The sequence below is a fragment of the Ictidomys tridecemlineatus genome, unplaced genomic scaffold, assembly GCF_052094955.1.
Source record: "Ictidomys tridecemlineatus isolate mIctTri1 unplaced genomic scaffold, mIctTri1.hap1 Scaffold_102, whole genome shotgun sequence".
In the NCBI taxonomy this organism is placed as follows: domain Eukaryota; kingdom Metazoa; phylum Chordata; class Mammalia; order Rodentia; family Sciuridae; genus Ictidomys; species Ictidomys tridecemlineatus.
The window spans coordinates 693,607-715,682 of NW_027520983.1; the positions used below are offsets into that span (position 1 = coordinate 693,607).

General features: G+C 40.7%; 1 pseudogene; it reads left to right on the forward strand.

The window, feature by feature from the left end:
• Nucleotides 1–12,282, forward strand: part of LOC144372415 (chromodomain-helicase-DNA-binding protein 1-like) — a 34,956-nt pseudogene extending 22,674 nt beyond the window's left edge.
• Nucleotides 12,283–22,076: the final 9,794 nt, after the last annotated feature.

The window sequence follows — 22,076 nt, forward strand, 5'->3', positions numbered from 1 at the left end:
GGCCTACTGCATTAGAAAGAGCTTGGGCTCTCTCTGTTGCCTACCTATTTGGTTTTCTACTCAAGAATTTTGCCCTGACTCAGGGCACACAATTAGGATTGGGCTCTCTGCTTTCCAGGTGTGGAGCCAGAGCCTTTTGAAGTTGGAGACCACCTGATTGAGGCTAGTGGGAAACTTCACCTGCTGGATAAGCTGCTGGCATTCCTGCATTCCAGGTAGGAATAGGTTGACATGTACTGCTCTCGGGGAGTGACTGGTTCAAACCTGAGTAATGAAGAACTTACTGATTCTTGAGACTGATTCAAGTTCCCTTTTTTAGAAGCCTGGAATTCAGGGCCTACTTTCTCTGCAACTGTACACCCACCCCATTCCATCTCATCCAACCCCACTCCTCCACCTTTATCCTTTGTTTCCTGAATTCCTACAGCATTTAGGATCCCAGTCCAGGACTTGGCAAGCCCTACCTTACTCTGCTACCTTGTTGATCAGTGTATGTTCACCTCATCAGTCCAGCTATGTTGGTTGCATCCACAAGGATGAGTCAACATTGAGCATTTCTTTTAAAATTGCCTGCTGCTTCCTTGAATTGAACTGACACATAATAAAGGTTGAGTAAACATTGGTTCTTGTTAATCTTTGGGATTTTATTTAAACTCAAGGCATAGTTGGGGAATACTCTTTCCCAGAAATGCAAGTTGGGTATCAGAAGATGACATTTGGTTAGTGTTCAGCAGCCTGGTATCCAGCATGTACATCTTCATCACCACAGGAAAGGGGGAGTCTAGGAAAAGACAAGAGACTCAAGAATTTCAGAATTGTGCCTTTAGGATGATTGCCCCAGGTGTGGCCTGAACTAACTTAAAACTTCAGATTTGTCAGAATTGCCCAGTCTTTTGCAAATTAAATAATTGCATGTCTTGGGGCTGGAGTTGTGGCTCAGTGGTCGAGTGCTTGCCTAGATAGCACATGTGAGGCCCTGGGTCCAATCCTCAGCACCACACAAAAATAAATAAATAGCTCAGTGACTAAGCACTCACCTCACATGCGTGAGGCAGGAGATTCGATCTTCAGCACCACGTACAAAAATATAAATAAATAAAACAAAGTTATTGTGTCCATCTACAACTAAAGAAATTGAAAGAATAAAATAGATAAAGGTATTGTGTTCAACTATGGCTAAAACGTAAATATGAAAAATTGTTAATAATCATAATTACACGTCTTACTGTATTTTATGGCCTTTGACCTATCTACCATAAGTGTGTGTGTTAGAGATGGAGAAGAACCTATAGATACCTTCCATCCAAGTTTTTCATGACCTCGAAAGGTCACGCCCAATGACATATAGGTAGTAAGTGGCAGAGAGAGATAAGAATCCAGGTACTTACCTTTAAACTCAGTGCTTTTTCCAACAATTTGGGGCTAGAGTCTGGCCGATGTTCTCCCTAACTCTTGGTCTTACTCTCCTGGCAACATTAAGGTAAGTTAGTTTTCTTAAAAAAATTTTTTTTTTTACAGCATTGTCCTTGTTTGTTCAGGCAAATTTAAAACAATGTCTGATGATAAGGGCTGTCACCCTGATTTTGTTTCTTCTACATTATTTTGAATTATCCTTTCCTTTCTTCACTCTCTATATGTAAGTTTCTTGTGTACCATGGGGGATTGCTTCTCTAACATGATGCTTTTTGACTTTTCTAGATGGTAATGACTTGTACCGCCAAGTGGGAATAGCAGTAGATAGCCTTCCATAGCTCTTCAGGATCTTGGGGAGCGGGTGCACACACATTTGTACCTTGCCTTTACTCTTCACATGTATATTTATTTTACTATTGAAATGAAACTTCTGTCTTCATTGAGTGAAGTGATATTCCGGAAAGAGGATCCTTGGTTATGCCAGGGCTTCCACACTCCCTGGTGAATTGACAGGTGCCCTGGGACTGCTCTGAGGGATGCAGCTACATGTGGAGGCACTTTGTCTTCTTGTATAAAGTATTCAGAGTTTCTGAGAAAGTTACAGGACATTTATATTTCTACTTTAGCATTTCCCTTATGTGTAAAGTTGTCCTCTTTGGTCATGTTGCCTGAGGGTCACTCCCCGTAAACACTACTAGAGTTGGCAGTTTCTCCTTTTCTTCTTGCCAGGGGCCATCACGTCTTACTCTTCTCTCAGATGACCCAGATGTTGGATATTCTCCAGGACTATATGGACTGCAAAGGTGACTCCCCTTGGCCACTACATCATCTGAGAGTCATAAGGGGTGTGGGAAGGTTACCGAGGAAAAGGTTAAAGACAAAGAAGGTGAAAAGGCTGAGGAGAGTGGACAGTGGTGTGTGAAGCAAGATCGACAGCAGGGTAGAGACGCATGGGCAGAAGTAACACCCACTTTCTCACCAGGTGATGCAGGTGATGGGTATGGAGCAGACGTTGTGAAAATGTTGAGTGGCTTCAAAAATGTGTGAGTCGAGTCTCAGCGACAAACCCTTGCAGCATCCCTCAACAGCTCAGCAGTTGTGTACTTATGCAGGATTAGTAAGAAAGGGAAGATAGATAGCATGGAGATCCCACAAATGAAGCAGAGGGAGGGTGAGAGCAGTTATTTCTGTGACAATAGGGAATGTAGGCAGTTACTTGAGAACTCTGCTTAATATATAATAAAATTGATGTGGGATAATAGGACAAAGCTTGAAAAGGGGTTGATTTTTGAGCCTGTGGGAGAGTATCAGCCGCAGAAATAACTGTTTTAAAGTTTTGTTGGGAGTGGTCTCTCAGATCCACTTGATGCCCCCCAAGTACTGCAGTAACTGGACACTTCAGCTACTGGCACATTGAGGATTCTCGAATGCCAAAACATGAATTGAGATTATAATTCCCCTTCCTGACCTGATGCGTGGTGACAAGTGGAGAGCCCTAGAGCTTCGCTGAAAAGCAGGTGCTGGGTCATCAGGCAGGCTCCCAAGTGCTTGTCTTGCTGCTTGCCTAAGTCAGGATTGTGTCTTAGCAGTCACCAACTGCCAGCGTGTGGATATTTAGGGTGGACTGGGAAGAGTCAAAACCAAATATTACCTCTGCAAATGCCAAAGACTTTGGCTGCCTGTGGTTTTAAAACCCAGGATAGTGTGTTATGGTGATTTTTTTGGTGAAGTGATTAATTTTTTTTGGTTGTTCACAACATTACAAAGCTCTTGACTGAAGTGATGAATTTTTCCCCTAAATTTAGATCTTTCAGACTGGGGTTGTGGCTCAGTGGTAGAGCCCTTTCCTGGCATGTGAGAGACACTGGTTTGAATTCTCAGTACCACATAAAATAAGAAACAAGATCAAGTTATAAAACAATTGAGATCTTTCCCTTGGGCTTTATTGAAAGTAGGGCAGGCTTGGGTGTGGAAAGGACAAATAGGCATTGGCTTAGGAATGAATCGATGCAAAGAGTAAGGAACTGTGTGTGGTTGTTGTCTTCTCTACGTAAAGGCTACAGCTATGAGCGTGTGGACAGTTCTGTTAGAGGTGAAGAGAGACACCTGGCCATCAAGAACTTTGGACAGCAGCCCGTCTTTGTTTTTCTCCTGAGCACCAGGGCAGGTAAGCCTATGGGTATTGAGGAAGCAGACAGTCATCCCACCACTGGTACGTTTTCCCCTAATTCTCTGAAAGGAGAGGTTCTTACCGAGGAGTATTGAAAAAGGAGAGAATCGAAGCACTTACGTAGCCTAGTACTGGACTTCTCGTGTGGAGCTCTTTTCTGTTCAACCTGTGAAGCTGTGATCGTGAGAAGGGAGGCTGAAACCTGGGCCTGTTGGAAAGTAATTCTAATCCACTTAGACCACTGACCTGTTTTGTTTTGTTTTTAATTTCGGGGAAAGTTTTATTCACATTCATTCATTCTCCTTCCTAGCCATGAATTTTTAAAATAAGATAATCTCTTTTCTAGTTTCCCTTCCTTCAAGAGTACCTCTGAAAGAGTGTTATAAAGTTTAATAAAGATTTGTTGTTTAAAATGTGACTAGAGTGAAACTGACAGCTATTTATAATTATTATGGTATTGTCCATATGACTTAATCATAAATAAATGACACTTGTGGTTTTGCCAGTTGCTTTCACATAGTATTAAATAATTTGAAATCGGTTTGGGGAAATGGAATTTTTCTTACATTCTGAATCAAAAACCCCTATATTAATTTTGAATTCATAGTCTGAGTTTCATGATCTTATTTTTTTGATGGTAATCCTGATGGAATAGATATAGGAACACAAACAGGAATTGTGTCCTTGATGATAAAGAGATTAATGTCCTTATGGAACAAAAGGTCATCCTTATGTAGAAAGCACTTAGTAAGTGCTTTGTACTATATGGGTCTATAAAAGAAGTGTTAGATATGACCGTTGAGTATCAGGAGATCATTTCTCCAGTGTGTGTCTTACCTCTGTCTTAAAGCCAATAATAAGATACAATCAGATTCCTTTGGTCCAGTCTCTTCCCAGGTCATATACCACACCCTGTCATTCAGTCCCATTGTCTCATGATTAGTCTTTGGGGAAGCTCAAAGGATCTGGTCAAAGGCATGGTCAGTGTTGGGAGAGGAATTCCATTTATGTGTTTAAGATTTTTTTTTTTAGAGGGAGAGAGAGAATTTTTTTAATATTTATTTTTTAGTTGTCAGCAGACACAACATCGTTGTTTGTATGTGGTGCTGAGGATCGAACTCGGGCCACACGCGTGCCAGGCGAGCATGCTACCGCTTGAGCCACATCCCCAGCCCCGCGTTTTAAGATTTTATTTTTTATATTTAGAGAGCAAATAATGTTTGAAACATCTAAAATTAGTTAATCTCCTTGGAGGCCTCAGAGTAGATTATCTAGGAGCTGAAGCAGTCCTTGACATTAGCCTTTTCCACGCACTAACTGTCATACGTGCCATCATGTTGTAGCTATACCTGTGCCACATTTTCATTTAATGTTTCCTTACAGCTTTCCACGAGGTTGTTACCACATATTGCCGGCAGATGGCAGCGATAGCTTAGGAATATGTCCCAAACAATTAAATGCAGCTTAAAATATCATCTTTGGTGAAGAAGGGCTGCACTAGCCACTATTAACTCAAGAGAAAGATAATCTTTTTTCACTTTTTTAATGATGACAAAGCAACTTTATTATTATTTTTTTTTAGAGAGAGAGAGAGAGAATTATTTATTTCTTTAGTTTTCGGCGAGCACAACATCTTTGTTTGTATGTGGTGCTGAGGATCGAACCCGGGCTGCACACATGCCAGGCGAGCATGCTACCGCTTGAGCTACATCCCCAGCCCAAGAAAGATAATTCTTATGGAACACAAACACATTTTCAAATGAGATGACTGCCTCGATAATTAGCATACAGTGGATAAAAAGGTTCTGGAGCCTGGCACAGTAGTGCATGCCTACAGTCCCAGCTACTCAGGAGGCTGAGGCAGGAGGATGGCTTGAGCCCAGGAGTTCAAGGCCAGCCTGGGCAACATTGTGAGACCCTGTCTCTGTCCCAGGAGTAATGACCTCAGATTCTGGAATATGGGATGGAATCCTGACTGTTTTATCTTCTAGTGGTGCAACTTCAAATAAATCCCTTAATCTAGCTGTTTCCATTTCAGCATCTGCAAAATGAGAATAGTGCTAGCAAGGACACAGGGTTGTTGTGAGGGTTAAAAGAGTCAACACATGTAAAGTGCCATGAGCAGTGGTTGGCAGTAGTAAAATAGAAGTGTAGCTCTTATTATTGGATATAACTTAGCCTTTCTCCGTATTCAGTCATTAGTATTTCTTTATTCCAACTTTGATTTTATAGGAAGACTTCAATGAGAATGTTCCTGCCTGGCTTGTCTTACATCCAGCCGGGAGTTGGTAGTCCTGTGGAAAGGAACCCTTCATTCAGTTCTTGGAACAAGCCCTTTTAGGCCTGTTTTAGCAATGCGTTCCAATGACCCTGGCTAGAGTGTGTTCTGTACAGTTTCCACATTTATCAAAGAGAAGCCTGTGGTTTGCTTCTTAGTACTCTAAATTCCTGAACCCAAAGTGCTCTTTTGGCCTTTTCCTGCACCATTGGAGAAAGACCAGAGAGTTGTTGCATTGAGTGTTCTTGTCTTGAACTGATTTTATGCCATCTTCTTTGATAGGTGTGGAAACCAGTACAGGAAGACACTCTCAGGTTTTCTCCACTCAGAGGCAGGTATCATCTGCTCTAATCATAGCTAGCGTCAGGTCTTCCTACCTTGTTGAAGCTGGAAGTGTGGTCATGTGTGTTTCTTACTGCCCACTGCAGACCTCTCGTGGTTTTAAGATACATTTTTAATTGTAGATGGGCACTGTTTTAGTCAGCTTTTTCACCTCTGTGACCAGAACCAACTGTGGAGGAGGAATGTTTCTTGGAGGGCTCATGGTTTCAGAGGTCTTAGTCCATAGAAGGCCGACTCCATTCCTTGGAGCTCCAGGGGAGGCAGCATCCTGGCAGGAGTGTGTGACTGAGGGTAGCAGCTCACATCATGATCAGAAAGCAAAGAGAGAGAGACTCCACTGTCCAGATACAAAACATATACCCCTTAGCCATGTGCCTGCTGAACCCCTTCCTCTAGCCACACCCACCTGCCCCAGTTACCACTCAGTTAATCCCATTAGAGATCCATTAACTGATTAGGTTAAAGCCATATCCCAGTCATTTCTCCTCCAAACCTTCTTGCATGGTCTCACATGTGAGCTTTTGGAGGACACCACATCTAAACCATAACAGACAATACCTTTATTTTATTTATTTTTATGTGGTGATGAGGAAGGAACCCAATGCCTCACGTGTTCTATCACTTGTGTTCTATCACTGAGCTACAACTGCAGCCCCCAGACCTCTTATTTTTGGAGCTGTTTTCTGAAAGAACTTGTGTCCTTATTCACAGACTCTTTGAAGCAAAATCCCATCAAGGTTTTCAAACAAATATTACATGTCTTCACACAATTAACTTAAGCATCCTTTTCTTCTGCTTACCTCTCATTCTGTTATATTTGATAATTAAATTTTCCCAGTTCATGCAATGGAAGGTGAGGTAGCACTTTTGACCACTGTAGGGTGGTCAAACCTGAAGTCTGGGGCAGAAATGTCCTTTTGAAGGATGAAACCAATCAGTTGGACTGATTTCAGATTTTCAGTAGGACCCAGTCCTGCCTTGTGTGTTTTCTAGTTCCTTATTTGTGTGTTGCTGATCATTCTCCTTTTTTGTATGGTTTTCAGGTGGAGTTGGCATGAACTTAACAGCAGCAGATACTGTTATTTTTTTGACAGTGATTTTAATCCTCAAAATGACTTGCAGGTAGCTGCCAGAGCTCACCGAATTGGCCAGAACAAGTGAGTGAGTTAGACATTGGCACCTTTCTGCTCTGTTGGCTTGCAGCTGTGGATTGGGGAGGAAGGTGGACCGTGTAGTCCTGACAACAGTGCCACATTGGAATTAGAGACCCCTGGGTTTGAACCCCGTTGTGCTGCTGGCTTGTAGAGTCATGTTGGGAGATCAGTGGTCACATGATCAGTTCAGACTCACTTTGTTGAAAAGAACAGTTAAATTCCAAAATGATTAGAAGAAACTTAGAATTTATTTAGTTCATGTTTCTCATGTTAGATCCTAATTCAGTTTAAAAATGAAATTAAAGCCAGTGGGTGCACATGCCTGTAATCATTATCAGCATGGGAGACTCAAGCAGGAAGATCAAGTTTAAAGCCAACCTTGCAACTTTCCTAAACCCTGTCTCAAAATTTTTTTTAAGGCTAGGATTATAACTTCATGGTAAAGCTTCCTGGGTTCCCAGTACCACAAAGAGGAAACAAAGTTGTGTTCAGCTGCCCTTTGACTTGAGGTAACTGCCTGCCAGGGGTTATCCTGGCTACAGATGAAGGCCCAATAGTGGTCACTTTGTCTTCCTTCCTCTTCCTCTTTTGGGGAAAAGTTCAGGAAGAAGTTGAGGCCAGATTTATCTAACAAATGCTCAAGTTCCAATGAGCAGTGTCCTTTTCATTGAACACTCATTGTTCCACAAATGAGTGTGGCATTTGGTTCTGCTTCCTTTTGGGTGTATTTTCCTGGCATGCTTTTTTCCCCAGCTTTGCAGACTCCTAACACTGCTCTCATTTGACTCCCGTACAGGGCTGTGAAAGTGATCCGGCTGATTGGCCGAGACACTGTGGAAGAAATAGTTTATAGGAAAGCAGCCACCAAACTGCAGCTCACCAACACGATCATAGAAAGAGGCCAGTTTACTCTGGGAGCCCAGAAACCTTTGGCTGATCCTGACCTCCAGGTAAAATGCGTTCTTATTAGAGTCTCATGATTTATGACCCGTACTATCTGTGGATGAGAATGCAAATAAAAAGGACCAGCATTAACCACCCATTGTTACAAATTACACATTTTTTCATTGGCCTAATTCTTACCCTCTCAGTATCTAACTACATGCAAGGTGCCATACAAGCTAAAAATGAGGGTGGCATTTAAAGGTGGAGAAAATAGAATAAAGAGAATGAGCTTTGAACCATCTAACTTGGATTGAAATTCACATCTTATCCCTTATTGGATGTATGACTTTGAGCATGTAACTGAACATCATGGATCTAATCTCTTAATGGCTTCTAAAGATGAGTGTGCCATGAGTTACCTCAGAGAGAATTTGTTTAAGTTCTTTTTTTTTTTAAGTTCCTTTTTTTTAATCAGTGATGATTAGTTCCATACCTCCTCCTTAATCCCTGACCCTTTGAGTAGTGACTTACAGTACTCATTCCATACTCAGAGATGAGTGAACAAGATTAGGAATTCAAAATTATGCCATAGGATATAGGGATGAAAGCACTAGAGTTAGTGCTAGAGTTAGGAAAAATTAGATGGGAGTCAAATGCTGGCTTAGAATATCCTAGAGAGCTCTCTTTTGGTAGGAGGTTTAGAGTTATTCCTTAGCAGCAGCCTTTGAGATAAAATTGAACCTATATTATAATATACCCCAGGTCCTTTTGAGGGATTAGGTGCAGAGAGATCAACCCCTAGTATCTAGCATGATTCAGGCATGAAGAGAGTAATAAATGTCTGACAAAAGGTTGTAGCTGTGGGAAGGTCTGCTGTAGGAAATTGCAGAGAAATGACAGGAGTTGGCTCTTGTTTTGAGGCAGGCAGTGAGAGAGAGCAAGTTCAAAGATGGCTTTAAGCCTTTAAGCCTGAAAGATGAGAGTAGAAAGTAGGAAGATAGGGATAGAAATTAGAAAGATGAAGATAATGTAAGCTTTAGACAACAGAGTTTGTAATAAAAATCAATATACATTATTGTTAGAGGGAGACTCAGAAAAGAAAGGAATTAGAAAAGTTTACAAGAAAAACCAGGCTTTAAAAGAATCAGCTTATCAAACAAAAAATTCAAGAGGTATATGAAATGGAAAAAATTACACAGTATTACAAGCAGAATTATCAAATTTACAACTAGCCCAAGCATGAGTTTAAAAATGGCAGTTTTCTCACATCTGTATCTTTACACATCAGCATTGCAGAAAGGGAAGGTGCTGTTTTTGTTAGGGAGTCACTAACCTGCAGGATAGGGTCACAGATTTGGGGGTACTAGAACCTGAAAGAAGAACCCTAGGTTTTGTTTGTTGGCTTGATTTTTGTTTATCTTAGAGAGTAACTGTGGAGTCTTTGGCCTTGTCTGTTTTGAGTCTTCTGCATGCTCATCTGTCATGGTGGCTGGGCAGGCTGTGCATTTTATTTTCACACTATTGAAGAGGCAATTTCAAATGGAAGGTGAAAGCTTGAGAGAGAGGTATGTGTGTACTGTAGGTGTCTAAATACACTTCTCCACAGGACCTTGGGAGAGGAGCTCATCATGGGCTGTTGTGAAGGCTCGGGCATCAGGAGTTAGAGGAGATGAATTCTCAGATGCTCGACGCTTCCCCAGTGGAGGGAGCTCCAGGCATTCAATCAGGGGTGTCCCTGTGACATTGGCTGCTAGCACATCATTGTGAGATGCACAGGCACAAACTCTGCCATGGGACCAGATCCTTGGGCCAGTACAAACTATTGGCTGGTGGAGAGGACCTCGGTGGGACTTCCTGCCCAAGCCATGGCAAGAAATCACACTCTGGTTCTGTCTTGATTCTTTCCCTCCCCACTAGACTGTCAGTTATTTATGGTTGCCAGGAACAAGGGTGATAACTCACTGCCTTGTCTCAAAATACAGCAGGACATTTTTTAAGTTATTAAAAGTATCTAATAGTAAAAGATGTGGTTCTGGTTTGATAAATCTAAGCAGTATAGAGCAGTGAAGTCCTGAAAAAGGAAAGCAGGTTCCTTGTCTTAGAAGGAGAACACAACAGAAACAGAGAACAGATAAAGATGCGGTGAACACTTATTGAATGCTTACTGTGTGCTAAGTATTGTGTGACGTGCACTTTTTCCAGTTGTTTCAGAAGAAGAATAACAAAAAAAATGAGATAAACGTTGTCTTTACCTCCATCTTAAGAAATTTTCCAAACATCAGATTCATGACTCTAATCTGAGCACTCTTTAACTTCCAACTACATGCTCTTAGTTACTATAATAAAGTGGTTTTCATTTAAAAAATGGGTAGTTCCTTAAAGACACGTTGTGAGTGAGCAGTAGCGAGGGAAGCCAGGAGACATAGTCCAAGGAGTGGAAGAGGGAAGGGTCCCAGTATGGACTGAGCCTCATCATAAATACTTGGCTTTCTTCTGTTTTGGGTACTAAATGCCAAAGCCATTTGGCTTGGTTATATATTTATATACACATACACACACCAAGGGTAAATATAAATATAACAGGTATGGTTTTGCTTAGTTTTAGTCATAGTTTTCATCTCGGGTATTTTCAAGCTAAAGTTTCCAAGTTACAGAATAGGCAATCTAGAGATAACTAACCAAATCTAAAAGGACAAAATGAAAATGAAGTCCCATGATGTGGATCCCAATTGGTTCAGAATTCCTAAGAGATAGTACTTAGGGAGGTGGAGAGTTGCAAGTAGCAAATGAAAGCCAGGTAACACTATCTAAGATTCTGGTTCCTGTAGCCGTAGGAAGTAGGCTGAGTATATCCCCTAGGGGGAGCAAGAGGGCAGGATGGGGAGCGGGACTATCCAGGGAGATTGAAATTGAGAAAGGGCTTTTGGGTCTGGTGATCAGGGTGGTTATGGTTTTGCCAAAGTGGGTCCCATAAAGCACTGTAGTAGCAAAGCGGCTTGGCAAGGACAGGTGGCAGCTCATGGTGAGATGAGGTATTCAGTGGCACCTTCTCTTTATAAGAGTTTGGCAGTGGGAGAGGTAAGAAGGTAGCCAACAGGGTTTCTGACTTCTCTCGGGACTGCTGGAAGTGCCTGTAAAAAATGCTGGTGAGAAGTGCTATAGAAGATGCTGGAATCATTTTATCTGCCCCCAATCCTCAAAAAAATTGGAGGCCACAAAATTTTTTTGGTATTGTAAATAATTGTCAAAGTCAACATCTATGATCATCATTTATCACTTCTCTGCTTATTCCTCATCCAACTCCAAAACTGCCTGGCAGGTGTCATTTGTGATGGAAGAGAAGAAAGCCCATCAGGGAAAGAATTACCTGGTGTCATTTAGACACTTAGCAAGTCACACATCCTCATCTGTGTTTTCATGAGAACTCACTGGATCTCTCGTTTTCTTCATTCAAGTTGAGTGACATACTGAAATTTGGCTTGGATAAACTGGTGTCCTCTGAGGGGAGCACCCTGGAGGAGGTAGACCTGGAGTCCATCCTGGGAGAGATAGAGAATAGCCAGTGGGCCTCTGATGCCCTGCCTGCAGCTGGAGGAGGGATCAGAGAGCAGTAGGAAGGAAGTGAGTTGGGGTTAGGTGAGCCAGTGACTGTGTCACCTCAAGGTAGGGTGTGAGTGAGATGCTTCCCCACGGGAAGTCCTGTGTCCTGCTCTGGGACCTCTCTTTCCTACCCAGCCCTGTAGTCATCTGATGACATTCTTAAGGCTTCCTGGTCCAAGATCTGCCAGAGTAATCCTTGTTCCCTTGAAGCTGGACTTTGAATCCAAGTGATGATATTAATGTTTATGGTCCTGTCAGTCTCAAGGATTTAATTTGAACCTTTTCTCCCTTGACACAGACATCTTCTCTGGAGTTTATTTGGTAAACCTGCTATCTTTATGATGGTGCTTTGCACAGTTATTTCTCTTCTCAATAGTAGAATGTTTTTTAAATTGCAACTGATATTTATGGACATTTATTGTGTTCATCAACAGTACTGACTATGTCATGTGCTTTAGGTCGTTTAAGACCCATGAGGTGGGGGGTTGGGGTGGTGTGTGTATATATATATATATATATATATATATATATATATATATATATAATATATTATATTATATAAAATATATATAATATATATTATATATGTATTATATATATTAATATATTTTATATATTTTATTTATATTTTATATAAATAATATTTTATATATATTTTATTTAATATTATATAATATTATATGTTTTATATAATATTATATATTTTCTGTTCTGAACTATTTGAATTTCAGACTTGAAAGAGTTATTTTTTTGTTTTTTCTTTTTCTCATGATTATTTTTAAAATGACTGCTCTCCTTTATCAGCAACAGTGAGTCAATATGGGCTGGTGTGAGAGGGTTTTACTGACCTTTTTAAAAATTTTTTATTCATATATGACAGCAGAATGCATTATAATTCTTATTATACATATAGAGCACAATTTTTCATATCTCTGATTATATACACAGTATATTCACACCCAGTTCCTGTATTCATACCTGTACTTTGGATAATAATTATCACATTCCACCATCATTAATAACCTCATGCCTCCTCCCTTCCCCTCCAACCCCTCTGCCCTATCTAGAGCTTGTTGTTCCTCCCATCTCCCACTTTCTATCCCACTATGAATCAGCCTCCTTATATCACAGAAAACATTCAGCATTTGGTTTTTTGGGATTGGCTAACGTAGCATTATCTTTTCTAACTTCATCCATTTACCTGCAAATGCCATGATTTTATTTTCTTTTATTGCTGAGTAATATTCCATTGTATGTGTGTATGTGTGTGTGTGTACACACACACACACACACACACACACACACACACACAAAACCACAGTTTTTAATCCATTCATCTATAGAAGGGCATCTAGGTTGGTCCCACAGTTTAGCTATTGTGAATGGTGTTGCTGTAAACATTGATGCAGCTGTGTCCTGTAGTATGCTGTTTTTAAGTCCTTTGGGTATAGATTGAGGAGAGGGACAGCTGGGTCAGATGGTGGTTCCATTCACAATTTTCCAAGTAATCTCCATACTGCTTTCCATATTGGCTGCACCAATTTGCAGTCCTATCAGCAGTGTATGAGTGTGCCTTTTTCTCCCACATCCTTGCCAACACTTATTGTGGTTTTTATCCATAATAGCTGCCATTCTGACGAGTGAGTTGAAATCTTAGAGTGGTTTTGATTTGCATTTCTCTAATTGCTAGTAATGATGAACATTTTTTCATGTATTTGTTGACTGATTGTATATTCTGAGAAGTGTCTGTTCAGGTCCTTGGCCCATTTATTGATTGGGTTATTTGGGTTTTTTTTTTTTTTTGGTGTTTAGCTTTTGAGGTTCTTTATGTACCCTAGAGATTAGTGCTATATCTGATGTGTGAGGGGTAAAGATTTGCTCCCAAGATGTAGGCTTTCTATTCACCTCACAGATTTGTTTATTTTGCTGAGAAGAAAGAAACTTTTTACTTTGAGTCCATCCCATTTATTGATTCTTGATTTTAAAATTCTGACACCAAAAGAGTCTTATTAAGGAAGTTGGAGCCTAATCCCACATGATGGAGATTAGGGTCTACTTTTTCTTCTATTAAACACAGAGTCTCTGGTTTTATTTCTAGGTCCTTGATCCATTTTGAGTTGAGTTTTGTGCATGGTGAGAGATAGGGATTTAATTTCATTTTGTTGCATATGGATTTCCAGTTCTCCCAGCACCATTTGTTGAAGATGCTACCTTTTCTCTAGTGCATGTTTTTGGTACATTTGTCTAATATAAGATAATTGTAGTTTTGTGGGTTAGTCTCTGTATCCTCTGTTGGGTACCATTGGTCTACCAGTCTGTTTTGGTGCCAATACCATGCTGTTTTTGTTACTGTTGCTCTGTAGTATAATTTAAGGTCTGGTATAGTGATGCCACCTGCTTCACTCTTCCTGCTAAGGATTGCTTTAGCTATTCTGGGTCTCTTATTTTTCCAGATGAATTTCATGATTGTTTTTCTATTTCTATGAGGAATGTCATTGGGATTTTGATTGGAATTGCATTAAATCTGTATAGCGCTTTTGGAAGTATGGTCATTTTGATAATATTAATTCTGCCTATCCAAGAGCAAAGTAGATCTTTATCTTCTAAGGTCTTTTTTGATTTCTTTCTTTAAGGTTCTGTAATTTTCATTATATAGATCTTTCACCCTTACTGAGCTTCTTAATTCAAGAGTTCCTTCTAGCCTGGCACAGTGGTGCTTAGGATCTCGAACCCAGGGCCTGCAAGTGCTAGGCGAGCCTCTACCACTGAACCACAACCCCAGCCCATCTTTTCTACTCTTTGATTAGTGGAGTTGTAGAAAACATTTCAATAAGAATTTAAAGGTTTATTAGTATATGGTTTTGCTCTGAAGTGGTCACAGTTAATAGTTATTATTACCTTAAAGTGGTGCTAGAAACTGAAAATAGCACTGAGATTGAGTGAGAGTTATGACAATTAGATATACCCTCAGGCATGGGCACATAGGAGAAAAAAGTTCAGTGAAAGTCCCTTGTGTAACAGTGAAAGAGGTATCCATCCCAGCAGATGTGCAAATATTAACATAGAAATACAAGAAACATGAGTAAACAAGGTTATAACACTCCAACAACTGATCCCATAGACATTGACGTGGAGGAAATGCCAGGTAAACAATTCAGAAAGTTAAAATTATCGATGAACTTAAAGGACATCTAAGGAAGAAAATGCAGAATGTGAAAGAGCATTTTAATGAAGAGAAAAACAGAACCAAACAGAAATCCTAGAATGAAAAATTCAATTAATCAAAAGCTCAGTTGAAAGTCTCACTAATATATAAGATCAAGTTGAACACAGAATTTCAGACCTTGAAGAACAGCTCTATGAACTTGAACACTCAACAATTTTTTTAGAAATTAGGAATATTGAACTTTGGGTAATATGTAAAGACCTTACTTATACTGAAGATATTGAAGATGAACAGATTCAGGCTAATAGCACTGATAACCTATTTAGTGAAATAATAGCAGAAAATTTTCCAAACTCAGGGAAGGAGATGGACATTCAGCTACTGGAATCATTCAGAACTCCAAATAGACAAGACCAGAAAAGAATCTCCCATGATACATTACAGTGAAAGTGCCAAAAACACAAAATAAGGGAAGAATTTTTAAGTTTAGAGAATACTAAGTCCCTTATAAAGGCAAACTTATCATAATAACAGCAATTTTACCATCAGAAATTCTAAATGCCAGGAGGGAACATGGTATGATATATTTCAAGCCCAGAAAGTAAGATAACTGCCCCCTATATACTATATTAAAAAGAAAAGGAAAAGCCATCCTTCAGAATTGAAGATTTTTTTTTTAAAAAAAAAGACTTCCAAGAAAAGCATAAACTAATGGATTCATGACCAGTAAGCCAGGATTGCAGAAGACACTTAAAGGAATTCTATACACAAAAAAGAAGGGAAAAAAAACAGTGTGAAAAATAATAAATCTCATTAGAAAAGTGGACAAACAAATGAAAAATAGGATTTAAAAAAAAACTGTTAGAAATATGATTAGAAATAAAATAACTACAAGTTATAATAACCCCAAATGTAGTGATCTCAATTCTAATTAAAAGACATAAAATGAGAGGTTGGATTTATTAAATAAATGTTACCTGTGAGAAACATTGGTAAAAAACATCCACAGACTGAAAATAAAAGCATGGAAAATGATATTTCGTGCATCTGAAAACAAATAGTAGCAATTACTCTTATATCAGCAAAGCAGACTTCAAATCAAAGGTACTCATAGGAGATGAAGAAGCTCAATACATATTCTTAAAGAAAATTATCCAAGAAATAACAGTTGTCAATATTTATACCTTGAACATTGGCATACCTAATTTTATAAAGGAAACACCATTCAACTAAAGGCTCGGATTGGCTCCGATTTTTTAAAAGTGCGGTGTTTCAATATACTTCTCTTGCCAACAGATAGTTCATCCAGACATGAAATAAATGAATATTAGATTTAAAACTCACTCTAGATCAAAAGGACTTAGCAGACCTGTTCAGGGAACCTTCTCCAAAAAATGTATTTTAGGCCACAAAGTAAGTCTTAGCAAATACAAACAAGTTGAAAGATGAGGGTTAGCATAATAAAGACTACTATACAATAAAACTAAAGTCAACATTCTTAATGGGGAAAAATTGAGCTCGATTTCTCTAACACAGACATCCACTCTCGCCACTCATGTTTAATATACTACTTGAAATAAAAGGGCTGCAAGTTGGAAAGGAAGAAGTCAAATTAGTCCTATTTGCAGAAAATATGTTCCTGTACTTAGAAGGTTCCACCAGAAGACCTTTAGAGCAGATAAACAAATTTGGCAAAATAACAGGACACAAAACTTACAAAAATCAATACTTTTCTATACAGAATGACCTTGCTTAGGAAGAAATCAAGAAAACAATTCCATTGGTAGCAGCCTCAAACAAAGTAAAACAAAACAAAACAAAAACTAGGAATAAATCTAACCAAGGAATATTATAGAAAACTGAAAAAATAAGGGCTGGGGTTATGGCTCAGCTGTAGGGCTCTCATCTATCGCATGCAAGGCACTGGGTTTGAGATCCTCAGCACCACATAAAAATAAAGATATTATGTCCAACTACAACTAAAAAAATTTAAAAAGAAAAAATAAACAGAAAAGACAGTAAAAGATCAAAAGACCTCCCATGTTCATATATGGGAAGAATTAATGTTGAAATGGCCAAATTACCAAAAAACAATTTACAGGTTCAATGTAAAATACTATTAAAATACCAATGAAATTCTTCACAGAACTAGAAAACAATTCTAAATTCATATAGAAAGACAACAGACCAAGAACAATCAAAGCAATTCTGAGCAAAAAGATACTCTGGAGGTATCCCAATACCCAATTTCAAATTACACTAGAAAGCTATTGTAACTACAATAGTGTGGTATATGGCATTAAAAACAGGCATGTAGACCAACGGAATTAAAAAGAAGACAGATGCTGGGGCTGGGGCTCAGTGGTACAGCACTTGCCTAGCAGTGTGCAAGGCCCTGGGTTCCATCCTCAGCACCACCTAAAAAAGTAAAAGAATTGTGTCCATCTACAACTAAAAATTCCTTAAAAAAAAAAAAAAACCAACACGATACAGTCATCCGATCCTTGACAAAGGCACAAAAATATTGGAGAAAAGCCAGCCTTTTAAATAAATGGTGCTGGATTATCAGACATATGTAGAAGCATGAAACTAGAACCCTATCTCCCACCTGCACAAAGTGGATCAAGAATAAGACCAGAAACCTCACAACTGCTACAAGGAAACACGGGAAACACCCCAACGTGTAGACACAGACAATTACTTCCTCAATAAAACTCCTACGACTAAGGAAACAATAGCAAATAGATGGCACAACACAGGAAACAAGAGCAAGAAGAGAGCCTGCAGAGTGGGAGGAAATCTTCGCCAGCTGCCCTCTGTCAGAGGACTCATATTCAGAATATATAAAGAACTCAAGGAAAACAAATCAATGATTGGGGAGATGAGCCAAACAGAAAATTCTCAAAAGTAGTACAAATGCCAACAACTATATGAAAAAATGCTTAATACCTTTAGCCATAAGAGAAATAAAAATCAAAACTACACTGAGGTTTTGCCTCACTCCAGTAAGAATGGCAAAAATACCATTAATAATAAATGCTAGTAAGAATGCCATGAAAGGAGAACTTTTATCCACTGTTGGTGGGAATGTAGAATAGTACATCCACTATAGAAATCAGAATGGAGGCCCCTCAAAAGACAAGAATGGAAACCCCCTATGACTCGGTTACACCACTCCTTGGTGTTTATCCAAAAGAATTAAAGTCGTCACACTGTGGCAATGCATGCACATCCCTGTTTACCACAGCACCATTCACAGTAGCCACATCACGGAACCAGCGTAGGTGGCTGTCAACAGATGGGGTTGACACAATGGGGTTTTATTAGCCATAAAGAAGAAGCAATTGTTTCACTTGCAGGAAAAGGAACAAAACAGAGCATCATGTTAAGTGAAATAAACCGGTCACAGAAAGTAAAGAATTGTATGTTTTCTCTTACAGGTGGAAGCTAGGGAGAAATATAGGGAAAAAACAAATCTCATGAAAAAGGAATGAGATAGAAGTTAGATAGAAGGGGATGGGAGGAGGGAGGAGAAGAAGGAAAGACTAGGTATTTGGGAGTAAAATCGATCAAATTGCATCATTGCATGTATGAATATGCCACAATGAAACCCCCTGTTCTGTATAATCACTTTTCACCAATATTTTTTTTAAATTAACACACTTAATGTATATTTAAAGCAATGAAATGAGATATGATGTCTTTTGAAGTCAGGGTCTCTATAGCTGTTTTTCATAGAACTGTGAGACTCCCAGGCCTCTGGCAGCACAGCACAGCACAGCCTTGCTGCTCCTAGATACCCCTTTTTATCTCCTCTGTGCTCCTACAGCAGCTGCTTTCTGATTGTTTAAATCTAGAGTTTGTTGGAGATTCCAGACCCCAGTATCAAAAGCTCCCGGATCTCCCTGCAGAAGCTCCTGATTCAGCCATCTTTGCCAGTGGGGGTTTCTGAAGAGAACAAAACCGTGTGGTTGCCATGATGACTGGGTCTCTGGGATGAAGTCAGAGGAGGATCCGTTGAGTTGATGGGGGAGCAATGCTCTAGTAGCATGACCATCTGCTAAGAACGAAGTGGCCCTGAACAAGCAGTAGTTTGGGGAGCCCTAAGGAATGCCAGCAAGTGAAAGAGGTGCTGAGAGAGAATCAGTGCCTCCACAAAAGGCAGGTGACTGAGAGCAGCGAGAAGCCATCTAGAGAGCATGTGCATTGAACAGACCCTGAGGACCAGGCTTTATGTCACTCCCCCAAGGCTCCCGGCAGCCTGGGCGGGTAGCCGCCGGAAGGCATCACCCAAGGCCTGCTAGTGCAGAGAACAGACAGGAAACCTGCATAGCTCACCTACCTGTGGACAGAAACGTCCCTGGTGACTGAGCACTCCTCCCAGAAGCACTGGTCTGAACAGCTCTCCCTGCTGAAGAGAAGGATCTGAGGGAATGAAGTAGGGTGGCAGGTGCGACGTCTGTTGTCTAGTAAGAATCCCGAGATCACAGTTACATGAGACGAGTTTGTGATTTCCAGTAGGTAAGACATGCCTTCTCTGTGGTTCATGTTCCATCAGTTCTTGTCTCAACATTTAAAAAAATTGGTTTTCTCAAATTCTAACTATGTTCGTTCTTAAGCCGTAGAAAGCACACACACCTCTCCTCAGAGCTCTGGGTGATGAACACACCAACTGACCCACACCTTGGAGAGAGCCTCGTGGGCTAGGGGTGGGCCTTGACCTCTGGAGAGGGGAAGTCCATTTTTTCACCCCTCCCTCATCCAGCCTTTCCCTGACTCTTGCCCTGTCTCAGGGTGACCTGGGATCAAGCAGCAGCTGCTCCGTATGGAGGTGACTAGGTTTGAATTGTCAGCGTACCTCCCACGTCTTCCTCCTTTACCTCCTTCCAGGGCAGCTCCAACCAAAGTTTTTCTCTCCTCCCGCAGCATGGCAGAGTCCAGAGCTCAGGACTTAGAAGACCCAAGACAGAGAGGCAGACTCCACGGGAGGCACCTTGTTACCCACTGGAAGGGAAGAAGCTAGCCTGAGGGGGTTCCGTGGGAGGCCCTCGATGGTGAGTCCCTAGAGCCTACTGTGTTTCCAGGCCCTTGAAGCCATGAAACAGAGAGGAAGGTGGGGCCCAGCCTCAGCTGCAGGATCTGCCCTGGGAGCTGATTCACACAGAAGATACCCGCAGGTCGACCTCGTATGACTTACCTGGCCTTTGGCCTATGACACTCAAACTTCTTTTTTCTTCTTCTTTTTGGAACATAGGATCTACCCCAGGGGGCTTAACCACAGGGCCACATCTCCAGCTCTTTATTTTTATTTTGAGACAGGGTCTCACTAAGTTGCTAAGGTTGGCCTTGAATTTATGATCTTCCTGCCTCAGCCTCCCAGGAGGCTGGGACTACAGGCCACCATACCAGGCCACAAACTCTTTCTTAAATCTGTTTTGTTTTGTTTTGCTTTTTTGCGGTGCTGGAGATCAAACTCGGGGCTTTGTGTGTGCTAGGGACCTTGTGGCTGTTCTCCATCTCACAGAACTTGCTCTTGAATGCCCTTTGTCCAGTAAGCAGTTCACGGGAGCACGATTGTTATTGTAGGTTCATGAGATCTAGTAGTGACAGGAGCAATAAGGAAAGGCCTCAATCCTGAATTTGCCCAGAGGAGCCTTTCCTCTTACTTCACAGGCTGCGGGTAGCTAGTGTGGTGTGGGGGGAAGGTGGAAGTGTAAGTCCCAGGCTCCATCTGCTACAGACAAGCCAATGCCCTGCTGATGCTGCTGATTCCCTGCCAAGGTGCACAGCTCTGAAAGGAGGCAATTGAACTATCCTGGATGAATCTTTAACCCTCCCCTCCCTTCTCTTACATACACATTCATTACTTTTATCAGAAGATGATCCATCCTGGAATGGCAGCTGCTTTCTGAATAAATGGCTGTTCCTTAGCAGTGGACTCCAACAGGCTCTTTCTCACTTTAGTGACTTTGTTCTGACAATGGTGCACGCCAGTCATCCACTCTTCTCCTTTCATGATTCCATCTTATTATTCATCTATTCATCACGTTTATTGGTTCTGTCCATTATTTGAGAGCCTCAGTGCATATTTACAAGTGCAATAAAGAGAGCGGCCCAGCACTATGCCACACAGTGTGACAGGCAGTCAAGACAGGACCGTCCTTCTCTACCCCTGACTAAGCTACTGGGGCTGTGGGGTTGACTGACCAAAAGTCCAGCTCGTGCAACATGATCTGGTCACGTCACCACATAGTGTAACCAACAGTTGGTTCACTTTTTTGACCTCTACCTAATTCAAATTCAAGGCTAAACGGTTCTCTTTTAAAATCATTACATATCCAGATAACATCTATCTATCCCTTGAAAGTGTGCAATTCAGTGGTTTTTAGCACACTCACAAGATTGTGTTGACATCACACTGTACAATCCCAGAACATTTTCATCACCTTAAAGACACCCATACCCATTGACAGCCCTTTGTCCTTCCTCCCAGCCCAAGTGACCACTCGTCTCTTCCTTCATTGAGGCACAGTATTTGTGTATACTTGGGTTAGTTAGCTTTTGGTCACTGTAAAAAATACTTGAGATAATTAACTTACAAAGAGAAGATGTTTATCTTGACTCAGAATTTTGAAGGTTCTGGTTCATAATCTATTGGCCTGTTGCCTTGGGCCTGCGACAGAGCAGACCGTGATGGAGAAAGCTCTAGGTAAGGAAAGGTACCTACGCCAGGATCAGGACAGGAAGCAGACCCCACACCCTGGACACTGCCCACAGTCGTCCACCACCAAGCTCCCAAGAGCACCAAATTGGGGCCAAGCCTTTACACATGGGCCTTTCAGGGACATTTCAGATCCAAGCTAAATCTTATTCATGCGGCACACATGATGTTCGGACTCAGGTACATTTGGACAATCTTACTACTGGAGATAGGTACATACATTTCCAGAGTGAATGAAATCAACATGCTGAGGAGACGGCTCACTCTCATGTTTACTGTAGCACTGTTCAGTAGCCAGGATATGGAATCAACCCAAAGATCCAAAAACTGTTGCATGAATAAAGAAA